This window comes from Manacus candei, unplaced genomic scaffold, assembly GCF_025592945.1.
Source record: "Manacus candei isolate 608988 ecotype Guabito, Panama unplaced genomic scaffold, ASM2559294v1 h1tg000023l, whole genome shotgun sequence".
In the NCBI taxonomy this organism is placed as follows: domain Eukaryota; kingdom Metazoa; phylum Chordata; class Aves; order Passeriformes; family Pipridae; genus Manacus; species Manacus candei.
Genome location: NW_026138071.1, coordinates 23,955,685 through 23,979,324, shown reverse-complemented (window position 1 = coordinate 23,979,324; position 23,640 = coordinate 23,955,685). Strand labels below are relative to the sequence as shown.

General features: G+C 46.8%; 1 long non-coding RNA gene across 1 annotated transcript; it reads right to left on the bottom strand.

Moving 5' to 3' along the window:
• Nucleotides 1-9,938: 9,938 nt before the first annotated feature.
• Nucleotides 9,939-22,483, bottom strand: LOC127470830 (uncharacterized). The gene is made up of 3 exons (XR_007904409.1): nucleotides 22,410-22,483; nucleotides 11,008-11,205; nucleotides 9,939-10,256 (listed from the first exon to the last, which is right to left on the bottom strand). It is a non-coding gene; the product is annotated as an uncharacterized LOC127470830 (long non-coding RNA).
• Between the last annotated feature and the right edge of the window lie 1,157 nt (nucleotides 22,484-23,640).

Genomic DNA, 23,640 nt, shown 5'->3' with positions numbered 1-23,640 from the left:
GGTCCCTAGAGCCAGGATCCATCCCCTGTGCTGCAGCAGTGACTACAGCTCACAACACCATGCAGGGGCTGCAGCTTCCAGGGCAGAAAGAATCTCACCATGCACCAAGAACTCACAACCTCTGAGGCCTTTCCTTGGGATGCTCTTTCAAGGAGAGTTTTTACTTCAGTTACAAGGAATGCACTCGTGCTTCCCAAGTATGCCAGTTACCTCTATGAGAAATGAAAACTTAGGGAAGTGATGCAAGACAAAACTGGTAAGAGAAGAGGATAAAGTCCCTCTGAGTGAATGATCTGCTTGCAGGACACGTCCCTATGGGTCCTGACATGTCAGGGCTGGTAGCTGTGAGTGCCACAGGCAGCAGCAAGGGAGGGATGCAGGAACAGAGAACACTGCTGTGAAGGAGCTGCAGCACAGGGTCAGCCAGGGGTGTGGGGGGCTCTCTCCAGCCCTAACACACTGAGAGGATGAGAAGAAATGGCCATTTACAGTTAATATTTCACTAGTTGCTTGGCCAAAACAGCAGGTCCACACAGCACAAAGCCAACAGCACCATAAAATGCAAACAACTGTCTGCTCATTAATGCTCCTGGCTTAGCTTTGAAACACAAGGGGAGCTGGAGCAAACATGAGAGGGCAAAATATTTACCCCCTTGAAGTGCCAGACAAGAATGAAAAAACCTCTTCAGCTGGCTACCAGTAAAAAAACCCAAACCACAACACTAATCTTGCAGTAACTCAATGCTACAACTAACCCTCAGCAGAGGTTTCCAAGGCAGGCAGGCAAAAGGTGGCTGGGTGCCCCCAGGGGCCTGGGGGAAGAGAGATCACACCAGGAGTGAGCAGAGATGCTCAGCCAGATGAACTGCCAGGCCAGAGAAACACAGGCAGGGCAGAACGAACCGAGGGAGATGCACAAGGGAGCAATGGGGTAACACAGTGACTCATCAAGAGGCAGGACTCTGAACTGGGTACTTTCCCCTTGCAGAGCTCACAGCGTCTTTAGTTACTGAACAGAGTTCAGGAGCAAGTCCAGACTGTGCAAGATGGGCTTTCCTCATGGCTTGTGTAAGCCAGTATTGACCAAATGTTTGACACACTCTCTTTAGGGATTGCAGAGATGCCTATGCATAGGCTTTAGCTGTGATCCCTTATTCACAATCCAAGCCAGGCCAAGGACTGCTGAGCAAGCAGCCTGCAGCCCCACACTGCTCTCTGCAAACTGCAGGACACTCAGACCATGGCAGAGCAGACCTACCTGCTCAAAGGTAAGTGCACACTTACACAGCCTGCTAGGTGGCACTTTGCCAGTGTCACATGCAAAGAAGGCCCTACAGAATACCAGTTGTTACCATTTCCAACAGAACTCTGCAAGAAAAGCCTTCACGCAATGGGTACAACTCCTTTTCAGGGCATAGCCCCATGAAAGGACAGGCCATCAAACCAAGCCCAGCTTTAGGATGTTCCACAACTAGAATGTGTAGAAATCAGAGAAACCTTTCACAAGAAAGGTTGTCAAGCATTGGAACAGGCTGCCTAGGGAAGTGGTGGAGTCATTACCCCTGGAAGTGTTCAAAAACACGTGGATGTGGTACTTGAAGACATGGTTCTGTGGTGAACAAGGTGGTGCTGGGTTCACATTGGACTTGATGATCTTACAGGCCTTTTCCAACACTAACAATTCCATCATTCTAACATCACATGCCCTCGCAGCACTGAGGAGTTCCCCAGCACATACTCTCTGGATTACTCCTAATTCCTTCCAAAGGCATGGCAGGAGCCTGGAAATGTAAATTCCTACGCATCTCCTGGGTGCCTAATTTCAGGCACCTGAACAAGACACCGTTTTGGGAGAGATGCTCACTCAGCATTTAAAAGGAAAAAAAAAATCAGAGCCCTCAGAAAAACTAAAATGGGCAGCAATATTTTTAGTCACAACAGAAACTGTTGGTGTTGTGGCATCACCACAGTACCACTCTGCCACCAAACACATTTCCACAATTTTTTGGTGATTCCACCCCCCACCCTTTAAAATGCATTTGCTCAACAGCCCCTCCTGGAAGCAGTTTTCCCTTCAGTGATCCATTACTGCCATGAATACAAGGATTTTGTCACACAGGGCCCACTCCGAAGAGTTCAAGAACTGATTTTTGGCTCAAAGCCCTTGGATATTAACTCCTTTATTTCTACAGAGCAGCCTTGTTTCCAGGAACAAGCCCCCAAACCAAGTGGAGTTTTGGGATACTCTAATATTAGAGCAGTAAAGCACCAAAACCTGAAATGTCTGAGCTTCTTGCAAATGAATTTAGAGGCGCCGCAGGCTGAAACACTTGGGACAGGATTCTCAGATATCAAAAACCTTCTGCAGAAGCAGATTTAGGGAAGGGCAAGGAAATGCAACTTTTGGTTCTAAAGCCACAGTGCCTCTGTTACCAGCCAGCCCTCGTCCCTTGCTCCCAAGGTCACCTTCAGCTACATCTGATCCCAGCAAACCTCCAGGTCCATGAGTCATTTCCCACCACACCCAGCAGTGAGGGCTTTATTTGAGAGGCTCCAACACACACCTACCTTGCCACAGGTTGTTTTCAGGCTTCACAATCCCCCTTTTCCATTGATTACAAACTCCTGTGATACTATCCACACACAGTGCTGAATCAGGATTACAAGTTAGTCAGGAAGGAGCTGTGGGCACAACATGGGCAGTGAAAGGCAGCTCCTACTGACAGACCCCAACCTGGGCAGCCACCAACAAGCCCAGGTTAGCCTCCCCCTGCTACAGCAGAACTTCATTAGTAGAGCCACACACTCCCCTCTATTCCACCCTCTTGCTCATCAAATAAGCACAGCAACACAGAGTTCTTCAGTTAATTGAAGCCACTGATTAGGGGTCTGTTGTGCTCAGACAGTGTAGTGCCTCCATAATTAAAACCCTTTCTCAAAAGCCTTATTCTTGGGGCCAGGGCCCAACTTTCAATCTACACAAACCCACTGAATCCCAAGGCTGGCAAGTGGCCATTCCCTTGTCCATGTCCTCGTGTCCATACAGGCTTTGCTCAAGAGCCTGGCTGTGTAAGAGCAAGCAGATCATATAACAGAAGTTTCATTAGTAGGGCTTTTAACCCTTCCTTGAGATTATTAACAATGTTAAGTCCAGGTCTAATGCCAAGGCTTGCAACAAGAGATGAGACAGCTCCAAGGGTGCAAATCCTGACATTTCTCATTTATCATTCTTTGTGCACTCAGCTGGTTTGCAATCCACATGGCAACACTGATGTCCCACCAGTGAACCTGGAGAGCTGACAGATGGACTAATTAGGGATCACACTACTTATGGCAAGACTGATAACAAGGTCAAAGCAAGGTCATTGTGAAAAATCAATTTGACTTTGGGAAGAACAATGGGTATTTCCAAGGCTGGGGACAACTGTGCTTTCCAAATCAACCCGTCAGCAAAACTGCCCAAAAAACTTCCAAGAAACCCATTTCCAAATTCAGAGGCCCAAGGACAGACTGTGAGGATAAGGAAACAGAAAAGGCAGGATGCACTTGTGACAAGAGCTGTATCACGAGTGGGCTGTTCTGTATGCAATGGAAACACATATCTACTAAAAGATTAAAATTGTATTAACTTAAAAATTTACTACAGTTGCACAGGATAGGAAGATATATCCACAGTTATGTGAATTTAGTAAAGATTTTCTCCTGTGTTTCATAATCAATGCAAGCTTGGCTTCATAGCAGGGTGACTTGAAAAAGTAGAAGGAAATAACAGCAAGAAGGTATACCCTGAAAGACACCACAGAACATGAAGCCAGTATGAACAGAGCAGTGATCATCAGTACTGAAAAAGAACACACATCTTGCTTCTTCCTTGTAAAATTTGCACCACAGGTAAAGCAAGAGTTCCACTTCTACAGAGGGTTCCACTTGACTGTATTAATCTACGCAAAAGACAACCAACTAGACCAAAAACCTGCTCAGTGTTATAAAGACAACCAAGAAAAGCTTGGTTTAGCTCCTTGGCCCTTGGCCAAGCACATACCTCGAGAGCAGAGCATTTCAAAGCCCCAGCAGCTTCAGCAAAGACCACAGACTTGGCTGACATACACTGAGGCCCACAGAAGCCTAACAAAATGGAAAACATCTCTAAGTTGTTGCGATAAAAGAACTCAGAAGCAGCAACAGGAAAAAAAGATAAACTAAGATTATCACGGGATAATAAAACACTTACTTGTGATCTAGCTTGCTCATATTTAGTAACTGAGTTGGGGGCAGTGTTTTACCCCCCATAGCTGGGGTGCATTCATACATGCTCCTTCCCACATGGATTTTCTGTTACCTAAACAAGCACAGGGTTCTCAATCCAGGCACTTATCATATTCTTTCTCTTCAACCTGACTACACATTTCAATGAAATATCTACAGGTCCAGTCATTTCTGTGGGATTCATCCACTAACAGGTTTGGATACTATGGGGAAGGGTGGACAAGCAAACCCACAGACCTCACTCTTAGAAGCAAACAGCAATCTGAGAGCACAGGCTAAGGATGTGGAGCCACTACACTCTTATTTAATAGGTTTCTAGGGTGACTATCCATCACCAAGTCACCTGGGTGTTATTACAGAATCAGCTAATTAAAACCACACCCTGAGATCTAAATGAGCATAGGGAGTGCTGATGAGTAATGACAAGTTGCACAAGGCCTGTCAGCCTCCTAGAGCTGGGAACCTGCTTGCTGTAGAGAAAAATAGGTGTTGTAATAATCTCCTACAAGCACTATGGTGGTGGAGGAGCACAGACAGGAGCAGAGAAGGGCTTGCTTGCCTACAGAGTAATTCTGAAAGCTCCTTCATTTATAGCAAAGGAAAGGTTAAAGGACTCTTTTCCTTCTTCAGGTCGTTGATAAAAGGCAGATGCTGCAAAAGAGGGTTTGATTCTCTGACTCACACAGTGGAGATGGGCAATCTTTATTGGATGGGTGAGGGAGGGTGGCTCAGCAATGAGCCTGGGAGAGAGTGCTCACTCCTCCTTTCCCCAGTGACCAGCACCAGGCACCATTCCCGGGAGGAACCAGCCTGCTCCTTCAGGAAGGCCTCTGAGCGGATTCACCGAGCTGAGGCAGTGCAGTGCCCAGGAGAAAGGCTCATGATAAGGCTTGCCCTGAGTTTATGGGCTGTATTTCAAAACCTGTGTGAGCCTGAGCACAAGGCACGCAGGGTGATCCTTGGAGAGCTGGGGAGCAGGCATGGGACACGTGCTGGGGAAGGGCTCCCTGGGAGGAGGTGTCAGATGTGCTGCATCCACCTGGGCCTCACTGCACACGTCCAGTGTGCAATTACACAGATCCTGCCACCTGCACGCCCTCAGTGGTGCTTCCAGAGTGTGCCCTTATCCTGGGAGGTGTCTGATACACACTGAGCTCTTCAGCTGGGAGATGCCCATTCCTGGGTGACCAAAAGAGCAGACCCCACTCTAGATTTACATCTCAGAGAGTTGTCACTGCTGGACTTATCCTTTCAATTCTCAAACAGAAATTACGGCAATATGAAGTCTAGAGTTGATATCGTGACTTTGGCATCCCATGGAAGTTGTCTTGAGTATGAAACAGAGAAAGAGGGGAATTAATCACAAGTACTGTTGGATTGCACTTGCAGAGCAAGTCCAGCACATTCTGGATAGCCACAGATAGCCAATCACAGCCAAACCAAACCGCGCTTGGTGGGCATATAGTGATCCACCATGCAGGACCTCCCCAGCAGGCCAGACAGGTCCTGCCTGTACTGGTCCTATTACATGTGCACTGTAAAGCTGAACAGCAAGTTTTCTAGAGCCACGACTCCAGGACCTCTGGATTCTGGCAGGCCTGGCAGAGCCCCCTGGCTGTTAGCAAGGCTGTTTGGTGACTTTATTCTGGGCTCCTTGGTCTGAAGTCCAAGACATCCCAAATGTCTTGCTGGGTTTTGCAGCTACCAAGTTGCACAACTGGCCAGAATTCTCCTCACCTTCAGTCTGGAAATCTCCAACAAGTGACTTTGTTTGATACTTCTTGGGTTTTTTTTCCCTTGCCCAAAGAAAATTTCTGTCTGGAAAAACTTTTAAATTATAAAATACTCCCCAGACTCTTGGGTGTGTGTCCTTTTGGATGCCATTACAACTGCCACATCAGAAATATATTCTGTGAGACATTTATAGCTGTGAAACACAGCTGGAGCAGTGGTAGGAGAGGAGCACAGGACAGACACTGTGCCTGTGCATGAAGATTAATACCTTTGGGCAGGAAGTTACAGTCTGTCTACAAAGGCCCCTGAAGAGCTTTATTATTTATGGATAGTATCATTATTTAGAGTCCAAGGGTTTGCCCTTTTTCTCAGCTTGTTTCAACAGACATCAAAGGAGGACTCATCAGTGTCTTCCTCTTCACTGCCAGAAGGTAGTAGAAAGAATTGTAATTGGGACTCTTTACAGTCAAAATGTTTATAAAAACCCTTCCCTAATTATTTAATAATGAGGCATTTGATGATGCACTGGAAGCAACATTCATTTTCATCCAAGAGAACAGAAGTAGCCTCAGATGTCTGCTTGAGGAAAAAATGCCATGGAAGAGTACACTCTTTAGACACTAATCCATGTAATCCCTTGGAAGGATGAGGCCTTGTTTTCCAAAACCAGTTTCAAGACAGACTATTATATATATATATATATATATATATATATACACATGTATCTCACTAGAAATGGGTGAACAAGCCTCAGTTTGTGCCATCCTGATAATTCAAAGACAGCAGGAAGGACTACTGAGGGCAAATGGGACTGTGTGTTTATCTGGGTTGCAGCTTCTGCCTAGAAGTTAAACCAGAGGATAAGTGAGAAGATAACATCCAGTGTCAGTCAGATGACACAGCAAGGCATTACCCTTCTCACCAGTGCAGGCTGTTTGACTTGTATGAAGAAACCTGGAGTGCACAAATAACATATCATGTAATACCAGAAATCATCAAGCAGCAGATCGATTGTCTCCCATCAGGAAAATTTCTCCTCTCATCACAAGAAGAGCAATACTGGGGACTCCATGGTACCTAAACAGTGGCCTGACTTTACTCCAGCTATTGTAGGACCAACAGTTTATCTCCTGCATATGCATGAAGTGAGTTAGGCATAGATTGATTTGGGAAAAGGTTAGGCTAGCAATGGAATAAAATACTGCCAGCAATTCTCTGCTGCAGGACTATTTTCAGATCGCTTTGGGCACAAAGGTTGCCCAAGAGTTCATCATTTTGAGGCAGGCAAGAGCCTTGGGGCTCCATTAATGTAAAACACAGGGTTTCCAAGCCACGGGTATTTACAGAGACTCGCCCAGTCCTGTATATTAATGCCACTTGGATACAATCTCCTACAAGTGTTCCAAATGGATGTTTTGTGACTGTGAAGTTATCTTAAATTTCATGGGAAATTTAAAACATCCTTATCTAGCATCTGTTAAACAATGGGTTTGGGAAGGGAGGTAGATTTTGGAAAAAAACCTCATGTGCATGTAAGAAGGTGGAATAATTCACATATACACACGTACTCTGGTGTGAGAGCACAGGTAGTTTCAGCAGCAGGAATAATGCTGATGCAGCCATGGTGAGAGGCATGGTGTGTCAGGTAACCAGGGACACATTTCCACAGCTCAAGTTTTCCTTGGAGCTTGAGCAGGGCAAACCCAAACCTGCCTGCAAAATCCCCAGAAGAAACCATCTTAATATTTATAGCCCTTACATAACCCTAAGCCCCACTTGTACAATCATTTATACACATACTTAACTCCATAAACAACTGCCAAGTGGAATAGCTACCCACAAACAGGAAGGAAAGCCTGTGACAGCATCCCTGCAGGATTGGGGCACCAGCCTGTGGGAGCCAGAGGCCTCTCCTGGATGGCAGGAAGGCCCTTGGCACGCTGTGGGTGCAATGCAAAGCTCCGCAGCAGTCAAACCTGAATAGAAACATGGGTTAAAACTATTTCATTATTCAAATATCTGAAAGCTGTGGAGTCAAACGTGTCATTTTTACAGGAGAAAATGTGAAAACCCCATACTGCCTGTTTCCTGGACTGGAAGCTGGGCACTTCAAACAAGTCTGTAGCATGCATTGCCTTTGAGATATTTTTTTCTCATTTTCATAAAATCATAGAATCATGGAATGACCTGGACTGGAAAGGACCTTAGAGATCATCTACTTCCAACCCCCTGCCCTGAGCTCTGAGGACAAACAACCAGCATCACTTGCAGTTATTTTTTTCCACAGACAACAATCAACAGCTCTAAACCCAACTCCCAGTGCAACTTGGGTCAAGTTTCAAAAAACCTTCATGTTCTCTGTGTGTGTGTGCACACTTTCATTTACTGTGGCTACAGAACTGCATTTGTAGGACTACATTTAAATTTTTTCTTTTCTAATCTCCCAGGCAGTTCTCTGTGACAGTGAGTGTATCACAGCACAACATCCCTGGCAGTGATTGCACAAGTTAGGCTCCAGCCTCTTGCCTTAGCAAGCTGGGTGACCCAGGGATCTTCTGCACGACACTCCTCATGTTTTATTGCCGCCTGCAAAGATCTGGTTTGAGTCTCTTCCAGTGTCAGAGGTCCTTATTGCTAAATAGCCCTGGCTGTTGAGTAATACATGAATTTAATGTGCTCATCCTGCAATGCCTGCTTAGAAGGTCGTGGAAATTCAATTTAAAACTGCAATCAGCTCTTTTTTCCCCCTCTTCTTCATTCTGTCTCTGAGTTTTCTCTTTGCTGTTTCCTATGCTGTAGCAGCCTCTAATGAAGCAGGCTGTCACCTCAATGCTCAGGCACATGAAAGAGATGATCTGGAGGAGGGAGGGGCAGTGGCAAGTCTCATAAAAGCAGCATCCAGCTTGTGCTGCTTTGACAAGACGTGAAATAGTTCCATTCATCCCGACCACCTTATTAATAATCAAAATCCAGGCACAGAAAAAAGCATTGCTGGTAACACTTCATCTGCCTGTTTGGCAAGAGGCATGTGGGGAGAACATGGAAGAATCTTCTGAAGAAGAGCACCAATGCCCATGCAGGACTATTTCATATTTGGAAGAGGTCAAGGAAAGTTTCTGGGAGCCAGGCTTTGGAGAGGAAGCAGAAATCATGCTTTTGAACATTCTGTATCAAAGCTCTCTCGAACATGCCACTGTTGCCTCTGGTACTTTTTGCTAAGGAAACAAAAAACTTCTGTGACAGCTCCCAGCAGTTACAAAAGTGGAGCTATCTTATTACTGGGGAAAAAGTTCTAAGTATGTAAATGTGTCTCTAAATTTTTAAGCAAGTCTGGTGCCTCTCACAGAGCTTTTCAGCAGGCACTCTACACTTCCAGCAGGAGCCCCAGCAGTTTACTGGGAGCAAATCAAGGGTTGCATTCTGAAAGAACATTTGCAGGTTGATCCCCTCAGGTATTTCATTTTTCTGCCTGATGTTGGGCATTTTTCTGCCTGATGTTCTCCCAGTGCTGGGATCTGCGGTATGAGCGAGAGTACCCTCTTTACTTGAAGCAGAAGATTCATTTTCAGCTCTCACAACTGAAAAGAAATGCTGAAAACCATAAACTCAAAAAAGATGTGGACATCTAAACAGCCACCAAAAGGTTTGAGTGGTTTGGGGCAGTGAAACTGAACTTGTGGTTGTCCCTCTGCCTGTTGCACATGAGAAATCTGATTCTAAGAGTTATGCTCCCATGGTCAGTGAAGAGAAGCACACTAAGTACTTACCCATGCAGTTAATTTTCCAAATTTGATCATCAAATACTGCAATAAACTGCTCTCAAACAAGTTCCAGATTCAGTACTATTTGCAGAAATAGTAACAACCAGCATTTGGCAGCCACTGAGAAACCTGTTATTTTCTAATGGGCTGTTCACGATGACCCCAAATAGACAAAATTAACCTAATAAGGTGTTCATTATGTATAATTTACCAGCTTGTGCAAGTGTCAGTCCAGAACACAGGACCACGCCTGACCTTTTAATAGACACGTTTTTCTAACAACTACTTTCCAGCAGGCTGTGTTGTAAAGCAGCTCAGCTTTTATCCTGGTGACTGATCAAAGTATCCCTCCTCCCCTCTGGCACTGAGCATCCCGCTCCATTAATGCTCCACACTCTTATCACACCTCTTCAGTCCTGTTCCTGTGATGAAGGGCAGGAGCTGCACTGTGTCTTCTGGGCACTCTCAGAACATCTCTATTGCAGGTACAGGCCACTAGAAAAGGAAAATAAAAGGCATCAAGCACAGAAGCAGAGGGGCGATGACAGGAGGTGGTGTGTCTGGCAGGTCAGCGTGTTTGGGATGGGATGTTATCCAGGTGAGCCTGCTCTACGTCAGAGTCCGTGGATCGATGTGAAACATCCCCAGGTCAGGGCCCTGACTCTCACACTGATGCAAACAGCCACAGCTGCTAAAATGTCACAGCCTGTCCTGCCCCTGCACCCCATGTGACCATGCCCAGCAGGCACAGCAGCACTCTCTGGCACCCACCTCTGCTGGCAGCACACACACACCAGCCAGCCTGCAGATCAGGAGCCAGGAACACCGGGATGTGTTCCCCGCTGCAAGGCTGGTCACCCTGGTCACCCTTGGTGGCTGCTCTGTCAGCAGCTGGGACTCCCCCACTCTGATCTGCCGGGGCTTCTGTGGTACAGCGAGTTCAAGATTCACCCCTTCACCTCCAACCCATTAAAGCCAATCTCAGGAGCAAAAGGGGTTTGCAAAGGGACAGTGGCAAACCAGCTGCCTATGAAAGGAATCATCATACTGCACTGAACACTGGCTCCTGAGGCAGAGCACCAAAGCATGAAGCTGTAACCAAAGTCTGCAACTACTCAGCAGCCCGTTCTCAGCTCCAGTGAGTGCTTTGGGAAGTTCCTCTTCTATGGCTTTGATGTGGGGCTCAAAGCACCTTCCCCACAGTGAGGAAGAGGCAGCTGTCTGCTCCAATGTGGTGAGACCTCACCTGCAGTGCTGCTTCCAGCTCTGGGATCCTCAGCACAGGAAGAACATCATCTCATTGGAGCGGGTCCAGAGGAGGCCACCAAGTTGATCAGAGGGATGGAGCACCTCTCCCATAAGGAATGGCTGACAGAATTGGGGTTGTTCAGCCTGGAGAAGTTCTGCAGTGACCTAATTGCAGCTTCCCAGTACCTGAAGGAGCCTACAGGAAGGATGGAGAAACACTATTTACAAGGGCCTGGAATGACACAACGAAGGGGAATGGCTTCACACTGAAAGAGATTAGGTTTAGATTGGATATTAAGAAAAAATTCTTCCCTGTGAGGGTGGTGAGGCCCTGGCACAGGTTGTCCAGAGAAGCTGTGGCTGCCCCATCCCTGGAGGTGTTCAAGGTTGGATGGGGCTTGGAGCAACCTGGGCTAGTGGAAGGTGTCCCTGCCCATGGCAGGGGGTGGAACAAGATGAGCTTTAAGGTCCCTTCCAACCCAAAGCATTCTGTGATTCAGTCTCAAATCCAAGGGAAAACCACAGCCCCCATCTGAAGCGATGCCATGTGGTGCTCCCACTACCTGTCTGGAACCCTATGGGCTCCTGCACCCCTTTCCAGGGTGTTCCCTGTCCCTGTGTGCCTGTCTTTACCTCTGTTGGTCTGTGAGGTGAGGAGGACCCAGTCAGCTAACTCCTAAGTCCTTCTAACCAACACAGGTGCAGAATGGTAGCCAAATCTATCTACATTAAAGACCAGCCTAGATAGGCTGGGGGATTTTTAATATGGAAGGTCCTTTCCTCTGGGGTACAGTTTCCTCTCACTTGAATCAATGATCATTTGTTACATTAATTCAGAGACAGAAATCAGCTACACAGCATTCATGCTCTTTAATTGCCCAGCCTGAAAAATCAATGCTTTTATTGAATTAGCCAGTTGCCACAGCAAGTTTCCTCTGATTTCTATGGCTCCCATGAATCAATAGGAGTCTGTTATTGCCTCTAAGCAGAGCAAAGTCAGACCCCAAGTCACACTGCTGGATGAAAACACAAATCTTCCTGCAGAATTCTGTGCATCAGGTGGGTATGGGACCACCTGGCAATTTGCTAAAAAAGTATCTCCAAAGTCTACCTGCCTTGCCTCACCAACTGCTCTCAGCTCATAACTCCAGCCCTGCTTAACAATTCTCATCTCCCACGCTCAGTATCTTCTGTTTTCCTGCTTCCTTATCAGGTTTTCCTCTGCCATAGCCAAGACCTTCAGCTGCTGTCTCCAGACTGTCTTAGGTGCAGGTGTCTGTGCCAGAAACACCTTTCCCTGCACAGGCCTGCATCTGAGAATCCTAAATGCCTCTCCAGGACTCCCTTCCCTGTACTGGTGGCAATAAGTCATCTTTAACTGCTGGTCCAAATATTTAGGTGTTTGGGGTTTTGTTTTTGTTTTTTTTTCCCCACAAAGGTAATTTTTTTGTTGTTCTTTTCCAGCCTTCCCATAAAAGTAGCCATTTTTTATCAGCACAGCTGGCTAGGAAGCGTGACTCATACATAAATTACCACTTTTACTGCACTCCTGCCCTTTGTCAGCTCTTCTGCTGTCAGCTAGGTGGGACAGCACCATTATTCTTCAGTGTTTAGCAAACACTCTCCACATAATGGGCGGTGCTGTAAATAAATGAAAATAAGACCTGAAATGAAACGCAAGCTGACTGACAGGGCTTTTGTGAAGCCATCTGAGCTTTGCAGGGGTTTAATCAGCTGTGCTGCACTGTTACATGGCACTTACAATGGCTCTGCCTCACTGCCATAGTGTCAGACAGGATCCCAAGGGGATGGCCATGGAAATCAGGTCTTTAGCTCTTTTACCCATGGCACACTTGGGTTGATTAAGAATGATCTGTGCTTACAGGCTGAGAAGCACCGTGTGACTTGTGCCTGGCATGAAATGATGGATAGCCCAGCACTCATTGCCTAATCAGAATTTCTTCCAGGAAAATCGGGGGAAGTGGTAGAAATTAATGCTTAGCAATGGCAGGGCTGCAGGAAATGTCAGAACTGAGGGGGGGAACTTCCAAAGAGAAATTGGCCCTTCGTTAGTGAGGGCAGAAGCTCATAAAAATCCTGTGCAAACACATTTTGGTCATGTTGTAGAGAAGAGAACACAGGGGAAAGGCAAGGATTGCAAAGATGACAGTGCTAATGTGAGCATGAGTGAAAATCAGGGAGAAACCATAAAGCAACCTCAGGAGGGCTGCAGGATTTCAGCAGGTGGAAATAAAAGAAATTAGTGCATTGCATGACACAGCTCAAACTGGGGCATCAAAGTGGTATGAATAGTATTCCATGATATTCTTTGTAGGAGGAATAGCAGTGTTTTCACAGTGCCAACAACAAGAGGCTTCTGAATGCACAGTGCTGGAAGTGGATATTATTTGTGTAGTACTGCCTACCCTAAACACTGAAAACTTTCAAGTTAGGCTTGGGAACTGTGAAAGCAGCTTGAAAATTGACAGGTGTATTAAAACACTCCATATATTCTCAATGTTTGCCTTCTAGTTTTCAACCTTCATGCAACTTTCAGTCACAGTTTTCAGTTTTCTGAAGTAAATGAATTAGAGCTTCATTCTCTGAATGAAAAAGCAAACAAACAAACAATGAAACCAAACCTCAAACCACCAAAGTCTCATTATCCTCAGAAAAAACACCCAAACCACTAATTATTCCAAGATCTGCAGTGAAATTATGTGATCAGCTACAAAGCAGGTACCAATGAGGCTTTAGACAGAGGAGAACACAAATACTGATGGCAGGGAAAAGGTGAAATCACAAGGTGGGAAAGGACTGGAAGGAATCAATCTAGTCCTGCTCACACCAGCCACACCCAGCAGGACCAGGCACAGCCTCTGACCTGGCCCCGTGTAAAGCCAAGCCTGGCCCAGCCAGCAATGTCATATGCTTTGGTTAATAATGGGGAAACTTCTTTGGGGCTTAATCTATTCCCTGCTACAGCTCTGCCTTATTTCTGCTGTGCTAGGGTAGGATTTGCTCCAGTTGTCACACTGAAGGTCTGCAACAGAGCTGGAGAGCAGACTTCAAACACCAGACTTGCCACAGCCTTGGCAGTTATCCCTGCTTCTTGGGAAGACAAGGAACTCCATGAAATTCAGCATTCAGGGTCTCCCCAAGAGGATCTCTTTAGCCTAAAATGTCTCTGAAGAAAAGAGCCACCCTTTTTCCAGGTGGGATGATGCTGATGACTCAGTAAAATTCCAATCAGTGGGCCAGTAAAGGACTTTGGCAAAGAAACATCAGAACTGAATAAAAATACAGGATGTGAAGAATTAACATCCTTTCCCCAAACTATAACATTAGGCCTGAGTCTCCAACATTAATCCATGAGTCAAAAACATTTCACAAGGTCCAGTAACATGTATTCTTCACTCCGAGTCTCAGTGTGCTCCTTGCCATGGCCAATGGCATCAGTGGGATTTGATGCTGCCTAACACTGGGATTTTGGTCCCTTGCAGTGGTCAATCTATGCAGGAAGAAATCCCCAAAATTTTATGTTTTGGGAATTCTGTCCCCAGCATGTTTTGCTCCTTTTCAACTGGTCAATAAAACACAGCAAAATAAACTGAAGTGTTACCCTGTCCTTATTTGTCACCCAAGTCTTAATAGAGAATGGGATGAGGTCATAATTATGTGATTGATGATATTACAGGGCTGGAGAAAACATTAGAGAAAACATTAGTCAGGTAAATTGAAGAACCCTCCTGAAAGTGTGTAGCTGTGTTTTGCAGGAAGTCCCAATAAATTCCCTCTGGCCCTGCTGCCTTGGCCTGAGTCCCAGGCTCAGTTCTTCCTACTGAACTCCTACAGGGCCAAAATTGTCCCCCCCACGTGTCTGTTAATTTAGCCCAGAAAAACAGCTCCACACAATTAAAGCAGGACTGAGAGCTCCAGGGATTCCAGAACAAGAGCCACGGAGCACAGATGGGCACAGGGACACAGTTTCCATGCCTGAAACGTATAGAGACAGCCAGAAGCTAATGTGGGGGAAGGTACACCATGCAAATCCAGTGCTGATCCTGCCCCAAAAGGGTCAGGAATCAACAAGCAAGTCAAGACCCAGCTTGAATACTGGCAGGAGCCATGAGCAGCACCACTGCAGCTCCAGGTAATTAGTACCTGCCTCAGCTCTGCCTGGTGAGGGGTGGTGTTTGTCATCCCCATCCTGAAGGCTCCCTGCCTCTTCCAGGTGGATGTGCCACAGGAACACAGGCAGTCTGTGCCCAGGATTGATGGAACTCAGTCCTGCCCAGGGCTTTTCACCAATAGATTTCAACTGCACTGCAAATACAGACATGCTGTTGCCCCCATTTCATGCAGGGAAGTGCCAATACCCCTCCCTGAATTCCCACAGGGTTACTGTAACCTTGCATTTCCCAAATCTGGACTGCGTTTACCTGGGGACCCTGGTTAATGGAATAGTAGCTACCTGATTAAATCCTAATTTTCTGAAAAGTACTATCTGGAAAATGACAGTGTTTATTCTAGAATCTGGAAATGTTCATTTTATGGCCTTCTGAACAATTTCAAATACTTGGTTTTTAATGAAAAGCTGAGAAACTTGGCTTTGACTGAGGTGAAAAATTAAAGGTTTGTTTTAATAATGTTTTCTGTGTAAAAAAAAAAAAACAAACCAAAAAAACAACGCTTCCTTTTCTACTCATTCCTACCCACAAAGCTTCTGCGAGATGATTCTGAAAAGCCAGAATTTGCTCTGTTGCAACTGGAGACTCTGAGCAAGGAAGGTCAGAAGAGAAAGAAAGAGCCACAACTGATTAGGAATGCAGGGCATACAGGATAACAGCATTTCAGAAAGCACAAGAAACTCCTGGGGAATCCAAAGCCATCGAGTTTTGAACACAGAAAAGAGACAACATTTATTTTCTTTTTTTTTTTCCTCCACAATTTTTCATTAAAATGTTATCCATGTTTCTAAGGCCGAAATAGAGTGATCTAGTCCAGTTACTTAGGAGTAAAAAAAGGAAAAGAATAAGAGATTTATGAAAAAATGTTTCTCTCTTTCCTTCTGCTATTAAAATTAGCCTGTGTAAAATCAGCAAAATCTGAAAATGGTTGATTTGCTGCAACTAAACTCATCTTCCATGAGGATAAACTCCTCTGCCAGGCAGAGGCTGCTCCAAGCCTCGCTGGCTGTGGCCCTGGCTGCTGTGTGATCTGGCCACATCTGCTCACACAGCCCTGTCTCCCTTTCCATCCTCCTGTTTAGCCATGATTTCTATTCTGCTCACAGGGGCTTGCGGCAAGCCCTGTTTTCATCCTGTATCCTGGCTCCTGGGGGGCCGGATGGCAGAGACCTCCAGTGTAACACACAACCACCCACCTATGGCTGTCCTTCCAGGAGAGCCTCCCTGTGCCCCCTTTGGCAAGCTGCTGTTTTTGCAGGCATGCTGGAAAATGGCAGCTCTGCCTGCTCTGGCTGTCAGGTCTCCTGTGAGCCTGTTAGCAATGGGACAGGTTTCCTGGGTCCCCCAGAGAGCTGGAAATGAATACAGGCTCACAGCATCCCCTTCCCTGTTAGCCAGCTCCTGGATGTTAGAAGGCTGAGTTTCATGGCGGGATGGGGTTTGTGACTAAAGCCTTCAGAGCCAATGTGGGCTAGTCTTCCACTCAGGGAAGTCACTGTTTCCTCCCTGTCTCTTCCCTAGAAAAGTGTTTCAAGAAGTGTGACCCAAAGATGACTGGGGCTGGATTGCTGTACAAAATGCCTGCGTTCCTTAATCTGTTGCAAGTTCTCTTGCCAGGCTTCACCGATTTCCAGATGCTTCTCAGCCACCAGAGCTGTCACTCTGTTTGCATTGTGTTCTAATAAAAACTCCTCAATGATGATTTTTGCTCTGATTTTTGCTGTAGATCCCCCAACAGATGATGCCTGGTGGACAGCAAAACTATGTCACCTATCGCTCCAGGCCCTCACTGGGACACAGGAGAACACCCCGCCCATGGACCACTTCATGAGCTCCCAGATCCTGTCGGAGCAAATTCCACCTATCTGGGGAGCCACAATGAATTAACATGCAAATTGAATCCTGAGCCAAGATTCATGTCACTGTCATCTTTATGTATTAGACTGTAGATCATGAAAGGAATTATGCTCCAGCTGGCTAATTAAGTAAACATGAAGCAAACGAGGGTGGCAGACGGGGGTCTGAGAGCCGGGGTTGAGGCAGAAAATCCTCGTGTGACGATGGGCAAGTTTGTGAGGGGCAGCTTTGAAATGCACTAATGACAATGGGAGACCATTAATGGGACCTTGAGGTGGACTCCTGTCCATGTCCATGCACAATTTCCACTTCCTCTGCCACAGAGAGCAGCAAACAAAGGGACTGTGGGATGAGACAGGGCTTGAGAACAAAGCTTCCCTCTGCCCTCTGTGTACAGGCTGGGGTCTTCCCAAAGGTCTTTGCCAGCACTTGACTCAGCCCAAACCTCAGTGCTCCCAGGCAGCTACAGCTGGCTTTGCAGCACCCTTCAGCCTCATCCAGGGAAACTGCAGCCAACCGATGGGGAACCCCGCCAGATTCCCAGTGTAAAAACAGAAGTGCCCTTTCTTGCATAGGCATCTTTGATGGTTCCACCCCGACGCCAGAAGAAAATCATCCCCATTTTAACTGTCATAGCGCGCTCTAGTGGGAGCCGGTTCCCTGCACAGCTCGGACGCGTCCTGGATGGACTGCTCTCCCAGCAGCATCCCGGCAGCACTGCTCTCCCGGGTGCATCCCAGCAGGACTGTTATCCCTGCTGCAGCCCTCTCACCCAGGGACACAAATGAGTGTCCAAAGAGCTGAGGGCAAAGGGAGACAGCTATAAAACCAGCTCCTCTGGGAAAAAATCAGCGATTTGAATTGCCCAGAGAAGCTGTGGCTGCCCCATCCCCAGAAGTGTTCAAGGCCAGGTTGGATGGAGCTTGGAGCAACCCGGTTTAGTGGAAGGTGTCCCTGCCCAGGACAGGGGGTGGAATGAGATGAGCTTTCAGGTCCCTTCCAACCCAAACCATTCCATGATTCTGTGGTGCTATGAGAAGGTAAAGCAGCCTGTTACTTGCAGATAATGCTGTTTCTTTGCAACTATGTCAAAAAAAACCCAAACAAAATATTTCCCCCTCTTTTCTTTTTCCTGGGAATCCTTCCTTTCACACAAATAGCTCGAGAAGGCACATGAAGAACCTCAGCGTGGGTGAGATTACTTTTTTTACTGCAAACCCCATATTTACAATCACAGAGCTGTTCAGTCACACCCTTCAAGCATCATCTTGCCCCACGCTGCCTGTCGGTAACATTCCACAGGGGAACACTACCGTGTCCCTCCTGCTCAGCTGAGGCAGCTCTGAGGCCACATGGCCTTTCTGTAAAACACCTCTTTGCCCTTTGCCTGCACCTCCCAGGCTGCTTCCTACCCCACCAACACAGGGCTTCCTGCTCTCTGATTCATCCTGCATGTGGGTTTCAGACCATAGAGCGGGCACCAAGTCGCCAAGAGAAGACGCTATTTCTTACCTTTTTGTTATTATTATTCTTTCCATGCTTGGATAGGAGCAAGCCTCTGTGAGGAAGGGAATGGGAGCATTCAGAAAATAAATCGTTGTTCACTTTATGCACCTTTGGGTCTCATTCATAACCCAGAGCATTAGGAGAATAACTCAGGCTGAAATCTGCAATATTTATTCCATTACAAGGGAATTGTTTCTTCTGCAGAAAAAGCACCAGACACTGATATCAAAGGTGTGGGAAGACTGACCACTTGTGTTGGTGAGTGAAGAGGGGATGAGACCTTCGCACCCCAGGTCAAATTGTCCAGGCAAAGCTCTTTGGTGCCCCTGAACTTTAGTTAAGAGGCTCATTGTCATCTCTGCAGCTACGTGGGACCCTGAGCAGCGATTTACAAGGACAGGCTGGCACACGGCGTGCCATGGATGTGATTTAGCTGGGACCTCTGAGGAACACAGTAAAACAAAAGCTGCTCCAAGCTGATAAGGGTTGAAAAAGAAACTCAAAATGCATCAGGGCTCTGAAGCCTCTCTGTTATTGTGGCATTCTCCAGGATAACCTGTTTGTCAGCTCCGTGCTGAACCTACCCCAGAGGTGTGGCAACTGTGGCAAGTGGCACAGGCAGTGCCAGGCAGGTTTTGAACAAGGTTCAACAGAGCAATACTTAGCACCAAAAAGATTTTACCTGCAGTTCTCATGAACCCTGAAGGGAAAAGGCAGATAACCCAAAAGCCTGGATATGGCACTAACCATCGAGAAACAGCCTGGATTCAATTCCACTCCCACCTCTACTGTTGTGCAACATTTGAGTCAGGCTACTTGAAGCCTCTTGAGCAAGTACCTTCATGAGAACTCAGCTTTGCAGTAAGCAACCCCATAATACTGGGGATTGTAGGAGTGTGGTCTCTGTGAGACTGGAGAAACTGAGGCCCAGTGCCTGACAAATGGCATCCTGAAGGAAGAGACCAGACACCAGACCAATGCAGACAAGGCAGTGAATGTAACATCTTCCTCATCTATACTTCCTTGCTTCCCATTTCAATAACTGCCAGTGAAGAAAACAGAAAACAGGAGTTGGTGTAGGACAGAGATGTGTTTCTCTTACACCATGCTGAATACCATCATGCTGAGACATCACAACCTTTGCTTGAAGGCAGCTCAGAAAGAGTATAAAGCAGTCAAGGGGTTGTTTGTGTATGATTAGGGAGATATTTAAATGAAAGCAGAGCCTGGTAAAGGAAAATAAACCTGATATGATGCAGCATTTCAAAGCTGAAGATTGTTTTCATACAGGTAGAGATGCCCCCAATACTATGCTTTTCCACAGCAGCCTCATGGCTATGAGACACCTCACTGGGGTAGGGCAGATCCAGGTCAGACACTGGTGTAATGCTCATCACTGATGACACTTCATCTCTGAAGCCCCAAACCAGATGAACTTCAGACTTCCACTTCGGATGGAAGTCCTACATTTTGGCTGGGCCTTCTTCTTTGTCCACTGCCAAACCCAGCCCCCCCCTCTGCCAGCCTGCAGGCAGCTGCAGGATTAGCTGGAGGATCCCAACTTGTTCGCTTCCTACCCAAACAAATTAATAGACAGCCAGATTAACCTCATGCTCTACACTCCTCTTGGTCTGATACATGAAAAAAAAACCCACAGTAGAAAACAGACTTACAATAGGGGCTCAGAGCCAGGCTAAAAATCATTGCTTGCTCCCTACAGTCTCAAAAGAAGGGAATCTAGGGTACTGCCAAACAACAGCCAAACCAGGAACATCATCCCTTTTGTATGCCTCTATTCAGCCTCATCCTCTTTTTACTTCTCCTTATTAACACAGCAGAGCACAGCGCTAATTAAGCCTGATTTTTCTTTCTTGGATGTAGGCCCTAATATGATTTAAAAATAACCTTAATGTGGTATTTGTAATTCTAGCATTTACCTCTCCCCATGATTTCCAATATGATGTGACTGCATTCTTGGCTCAAGAAAAGCTTCTGTAACGCTTTAAAACACCAGGAAATAGCTCCAGTGAGACCTCATTCCTATTGAATAAATGATGGGACATGAACAGAGCACAGGATATTTGAATATCCTTTAAACATCACCAAAAACAGTTAATTAGTTAAGCTCTACAAAGCAAAACTGAACCTCTGGGGAGGCAGACTGCTTTCCCTGCATGGCCATCCCCAAACCAGGACAGATCTAGCACATCCAAATGCCGACACCCCTCTAGCACACAGCCAGAATGTCCCTTCTTGGATGTCAATCATGGAGTCATGGAATGGTTTGGGTTGGAAGAGACCTTAAAGGTCACCTCAATCCACCCTCCTGCCATGGGCAGGGACACCTTCCGCCATCCCAGGTTGCTCCAAGCTCCATCCAACCTGGCCTTGAACACTTCCAGGGATGGGGCAGCCACAGCTTCTCTGGGCAACCTGTGCCAGGGCCTCACCACCCTCACAGGGAAGAATTTCTTCCTAACATGCAATCCAACCCTGCCCTCTGTCAGTGTGAAGACATTCCCCCTTTTCCTGCCACTCCAGGCCTAAGTAGTCTCTCTCCCTCTTTCCTGTAGACTCCCTTCAGGTCCTGGAAGGCTGCAATTAGGTCACACCAGAGCCCTCTCTTCTCCAGGCTGAACAATCGCAGTTCCCTCAGCCTTTCCTCATGGGAGAGCTGCTCCATCCCTCTGATCATCTTGGTGGCCTTCTCTCGACTCACTCCAACAGGCCCGTGTCCTTCCTGTGCTGGGACAGGGGGAAAGCCCAAACCACCCCCTGCCACACCAGGCCCTGCACAAACAAAACCCAACTCACGCACCAAGGGACAACGAACTGCTGGAGCTGCAGCAGAGCCAATGCCACTGTTGACAGTGATAATGTCCCTCTGACTGTTTGTCCCAAGGCAGCAGCGTCCCTGTCCTCATGTACACAGGCTGACAGGGCCAGCAGCTGGAAAACACAACTGCTCTCCAGCCTGGATAAACATGCAGAGCTCCCTCAGATTGTTCATTTGCACAGACATTAATCACCACCAGAGCCCACCTCGGCTGCACTCCTTGTGCAACTTTTATTCTCTCAAAGGTGTGTATTTTCATAATGATGGTGCTCATGTACCACTTAACAGTATATTTCCATTTGGCCCCAGCCACCTTCCTGAGCAGTAATTTATTACTGCTTGTCACTGGCTGCTACTGAGAGTAAGGCACAAACTAGGTTTATTTGGTCTGCTTGGTATTTCTTGCTCGACTCTTTCTTGCACAGACAATACTGCCAAAGGCCAGAGAGTCACAAATCAAAACAGCCAAGTTTCTGGGCCTTCTAGTTGCACTTGTGTTGTACTTCCCAATTTTTTGTCTGCAAGAGCTAAAAAATTTCATTTATTTCTTCTTTTTCAATGGAAGTAGGGACTGCTTTTTAATGGTAGTCTGACTGCTCTAGGAGCTGCAAGTATACAGTGAACACCTCTGTGGACATGAAAATGTGAGACAAGTACTCAGGGCCTGCCCATGCTGATTTTATTGCTTAAGGACCTGATTCAATATACCAGATATGGCCAGGGATTGTGCTGCAAATTAACTGCAGAGCTCTCTACCTGCAAAGCAGCATGGGGCTGCTGCTGTCCCAGTGCTGCACCTTAACCCTGCTGGGGTGGACAGGGGCACAGTTCAGATTTTAAGCAGCCAAAACCAACAGTCAGAAGCTGGAATAAAAACAAGAAAAGCTCTTTGGAAATTTGGAGGCCCACAGAGAACAAAAGCTCCCGCCTGTTAGTTTCCCTTACAGAGAAAAATAAAAACTAAATAAAGGAAGAAAAGCATGATTTTACTATTAGCAAACAATTTTTTACCTCAGACTTGGTAAACAAGTGTTTTGTCTCTGCCCCTGTGTAAGCTCCGTGAGAGGATTTTCCACAGATGAAATTCCAGTGAGTATTCCTGGGAAAAATTAATTGTCCTTATTGCACCACCTTTCACTGCAATGAGGCATTGCCTCACCTACACCTCATTTTTCACCTGTGTACTAAGCTGGGTATCCTATCACTCCTATCACTGAGGAGGCCCCACAAAACCTTTTACCCTGGCCTGAAGTTGCTTGGCCTGAACACACCAGGCTGGTGGGCACCTTCCCTGTCCCCACGGGGACCTGGGGAGCAGGGTCACCACCAGCTACAGCCCAGGTGGGGCACAGGGGGGCTGTGCCCCCTGCTCACCCCAGCACTGCTGCCCTTTGCCTGCCTGTCCCCCATGCCCGCAGGCTGTGCACCCACACACACATGTACATACATATGTATGTGTATATGTACATATGGATGTGTATACATATGTATATGTGTCCAGCTCTGGGCTCATCAGCACAAGAAAGACAAGGAGCTACTGGAGAAGGTCCAGCAGAGGCTGCAAAGATGAAGGGTCTGGAGCATCTCTCCTGTGAGGAGAGACTGTGGGAGCTGGGCCTGGTTAGTCTGGAGAAGACTGAGAGGGAATCTCATGAATATATATAAAATTTCCAAGGTGAGTGTCAAGAGGAGAGTGCCAGACTCTTTTCAGTGGTGCCCAGTGACAGGATAAGGAACAATGGCCATAAGCTAAAACACAGCAAGTTCCACCTCAACATGAGGAAGAAGTTGCTTCCATGGAGGGTGGCAGAGCACTGGAACAGGCTGTCCAGGGTGGTCGTGGAGTCTCCCTCTCCGGAGATACTTCAAACCCACCTGGACACGTTCCTGTGTCACCTGCTCCAGCTGACCCTGCCTGGGTAGGGGAGTTTGACTGCAGGATCTCCAGAGGTCCTTTCCAACCCCGGCTATTCTGTGATTTTGTATGTGTGATGCATCCCTGTCTGTGGCACATACATGTACGCGTGTGTGTATGTGTGATGCATCCCTGTCTGTGGCACATACATGTACGCGTGTGTGTATGTGTGATGCATCCCTGTCTGTGGCACATACATGTACGGGTGTGTGTATGTGTGATGCATCCCTGTCTGTGGCACATACATGTACGGGTGTGTGTATGTGTGATGCATCCCTGTCTGTGGCACATACATGTACGGGTGTGTGTATGTGTGATGCATCCCTG